This window comes from Benincasa hispida, chromosome 4 (assembly GCF_009727055.1).
Source record: "Benincasa hispida cultivar B227 chromosome 4, ASM972705v1, whole genome shotgun sequence".
NCBI classification, from domain to species: domain Eukaryota; kingdom Viridiplantae; phylum Streptophyta; class Magnoliopsida; order Cucurbitales; family Cucurbitaceae; genus Benincasa; species Benincasa hispida.
In genome coordinates this window covers 40,581,233-40,585,571 of record NC_052352.1, presented here as the reverse complement: position 1 = coordinate 40,585,571, position 4,339 = coordinate 40,581,233, and positions in this window count along the sequence as shown.

The following is a 4,339-nucleotide window of genomic DNA, read 5'->3' as shown; positions in this document are numbered from 1 at the left end:
AACCTTTCAATTATTTACAAAAATGTCTAATTACCTTAAAATCACACACAAACGGTTTAGACTCCAACCATCAATTAATTACGCGCTTTTTAAAACAGAAATCAATTTTAAACGAGGCGCGTATTTTCGATATATACTATGATATATGCCAGGTTTAAAATATCGAGATCCTGATTTTATAGAAATTGTTATAATTAGTTAATGATAGTTTGATTGTGGTTTAATTATACTATAATTAACCATTTTTAATCATAATTTTTATAAAGTAAGACAACATTTAGATGTCTATTGTAAATGTTGGTATAAAAGCAAAATTTTAAAAGTAAATAGAAAATAATTACAAAATAATATGAAGTTTAGGAATATTTTGAGTATAAAGTTTAGGAATATTATGAGGTGAAATTATATGAAAATTATGAAAGTTTTGGATGGTTAAATAAAGAAAAAAAAAAACTCACACCACTTTAATTTTTAGGTGAATGTAAACATTTAATGGAAAACAAATTGAATGAGGTTAAAAATAGATATATGTTATTTTTTGTGGTTTTTTTTTTTTTCAAATTCAATTTCTTTATAATTAAAGTTATGCGTCGAAAATAAAGCTAAAATGGTAAAAGTTGGATATTATAAAAGGTATCACATAAAAATGGTTTGATCCTTTGTCAAAAATGGCATTAGCGTGTGATGGAGGATCGGTATGCCAACCCTAGAGGGGTGAATAGGGTTTATTTAACTTAATAAAAACTTTTACTAATGTGGGCCAAAATAAACAAATTAACAGCTTTTTTTTGTAAAAAATGATTTAAACAATAATTTCATGCAAATCAATTCAACCCAAAATAATCAAAGAGTTAATAATACTACTTTAAGTACCTAATTTGATTATAGTAACAAGATTTATAATGGATATAAAAATTCAGGAATGACCAATCAAACTAGTCCAATACGAGCAATCAATTCCAAGAACAACAAATGTAATTGATTTCAAGTTATAAAATATAATAACAAATTAATTGCAAAACTAAATATGAGGGGATAAAGAAATTGACATCGATCATTTTACAATGGTTCGGCAGAACCCGCTTACATCCACTTCTAAGTTCCTTTTGGGTATGTCACTACGAGCTTGACTCTTTCCACGGCTTAGAGTCGAACCATACAACGTTATTTTTTCGGATGCAAAAACAAACCTTATCCTTTCCACGATTAAGGATCAAACCGTTACAACATCATTTTTTTTTTTTTTTTTTGTCAATAACAACTCTTACAATAGTTTGGAAAAATAAAGCGTACACTCGACAGATTCTCTAAAAGAGTGGACTTACAAATTTAGCACTCAATTTATTACAACATAAAATATCTCTCTAAACAAATATGAAAATAAGGAAATTGAAGCTTGAAGAGAGCAAAAATTGTGGCTTAATGAGTTATGGATGATTGAAAATAATAAAGATTGTTGTCATGATTTGGAAAAGAAGGTGAGTTTAAATAAAGAGAAAAATTTATTGAAACCCACATTTAACTTGGGTCATTGGATCTTAGAAAACAAAAATCAATTGGGGAGATTTTTAATTCAACTAAAAGTTAGACACTTCTTTAAAAATGGTTTCTTTTAAAACCCAACAAAAAAACAAAATATCCAATATGTATATGAAACTAGCTATTAGACATGAACATAAAATAATATTAAATTTACTTTCTTTTAAATTAATTTCCTTTTTAAAAATCAAAAGTCCATTGTGTGTTTCTCATCTATTGCTCAAAGTGGCACCTTTTAGTTGATCTACTTTGATGAGAAAAATTCTACCACATCATCAGCTCATAATTTTTATGCTAAGCTTGTTTCGTTCATGTCTTTTTTCGTTTAAGCTTTGTTTCAGTAATTCAAATTGCGATGGATTTGTAAATCCGAGCTCTACATACAGACTCGTACAAGTACTAAAATTGTTAGTAAATAAAATCAGGTTTGTTATCATCAAAATATTAATTAATTAATTAATTAATTTGAGATTAAGGGTAAAAAAGTCAACTTGTGAAACTATGGAATGATGTGTAATCAGAACCATGAAATTTAAAAACTTGAACTGGGCTAATGTAGATAATTCAAAAAAAAAAAAAAAATCTCAAAATGTCGAAATTTCTCAAAATTTTCTTGAATTCTCGAATTTTGTCGAAATGGAGGGAATCAAAATATTCTCGGAATTTTTTCGAATTTGGAGGAAAAACGAAATTTCCCCAATCGAGATTTTGAGGTCATTGTACTCAAAATTCCCATAACTTGATGAAAATTTTAAACATGGATAAGTGTACTTCTCCGATTTTTCAGAGTTTTTGTAGAAATTTTGATATATACTGTGATATATTATTCGTTTATTTGATATAAATGAAGTGTGAAATATATTTTTTATTTAGGCATTATGTCTTGTGGTATATAAGTGTACGTATATGTGTGACTTTTTGTCTTATGATGTATATATATTATGTGTGTGATATAAATGGAATTTATGATATATATACTGTGATTTATGTTGGATGTTGAGTGATTTATATACTGTGGTATACTGAAATTGTTAAATCGATTTTAAATTACATTTCTATTAGGGAGTTGTGGTTAATTTTTTATTTGTTAGGATTTTATATACTGTTATATAAATGAACTTTATGATATATATTATGATTTATGTTGAATGTCGAGTGATTTATATATCGTGGTACATTAAAGTTGTTAGATTAATTTTTAAGTACATTTATGTTAGAGAGTTGTTGTTAAATTTTGATCTATTAGAATCATACACATTGTAATATAAATGAAATTTATGACATATACTGTGATTTATGCTGAATGTCGAGTGATTTATATACTGTAATATATTGACATTGTTAAATTAATTTTGAATTACATTTCTCTTAGGGAGCTCTTGTTAAATTTTGTTTTGTTGGGATCATACATATTGTAATATAAATGAAAGTTATGATATATATCGTGATTTATGTTGAACATTTAGTCAATTTATTATTTATATATTGTGGTATATATCATATATTGGTTAAAATATTTTCAGACATCTAACATAATGTTTTAATGTTTATTTAAAAAATGTCTCATACGTGAAAATATATATATATATATGATCAATTTCTCTCTCCATCATTAAGAATGATCGAAAAATATGAAAAAATTTTACCTACTAAACAGCAATAAATGCACACCACTACCCATGAAAAGGTATTTTCGTCACAGTTTCCAATCAAATCATCTTTAGACATTTATGAAAACAAGTTTTGTAGAAGGTCTACATCTATAATTATCCCTTACAATAACTAAATAAGGGTAAATCGCAAAAATCACCTATCAAATATGGTAGCAGTTACAATTATATTCTCAAACTTTAGACGGTAAAAATTGAGTACCAGTGTAAAAATTGGACTCTCAAACTCACATAATATATAAATTGCAACAATTGTATAAGTTCGTGAGTTTCACTTTTTTTTTTTTTTTTTTTTTTTTTTTTTTTTTTTTTTTTTAAAAAACAAGTCTATGGACACTACTTCTAGCTCGAAATTTCTTATTTTCTTATATACTTTTCACCGATAGTTTAAAAAACAAGCTAAATTTTAAAAACTAAAAAAGCTTTCAAAATGTTGTTTTTGGAATTTGGAATTTGGCTAAGAATTCAACCATCGTACTTAATAACGATGCAAATCATGGTAAAAAATGTGGATGATGTAAACTTAAGTTTAAAAAAAATGGTTATCAAACAGGGCATCAACGATTCAGTTTCTATAACTAATGTAAGATCGAGAGTCTAATTTTAACATTGATAGAAGTTTGAGAGTCAAAACTTAACGATTAAAAGTTTAATTATATAATTCCAGTACCACTACACGTTGAGATAATCTTTGCATTTTATCCTAAAAATAATACTTTTGTTAGTGTTTTTTTTAGTATTGCTCTATTTTGGTCATTTATATTTTTAATTATGTAATTTTAGTCTATATATTTCTATCAAATCTTAGATTTAGTCATGTAGATATTTTTGTATGGAGTTGATTTTTTCTTAAAAAAATGTAGTTTTTACTCTCCACAAACATCCTTTTTATAAATTATGAATGAAAACCATTATCATCATCATTGTTTAAAATGTCACATATATATATTTTTTAAATTCCAATGTTCATTTCAATTTAATTTGTATGTTTTAAAACGTTACAAATTTAGCCTTCAGATTTAAGTTTTATTCATTTTAGTCTATAAATTTTAAAATTTACATTTTTAATCTCAAACTTTTCATTAAATACCCACTTTTAATATTTGGTGTTTGCATATATCGATTATCTT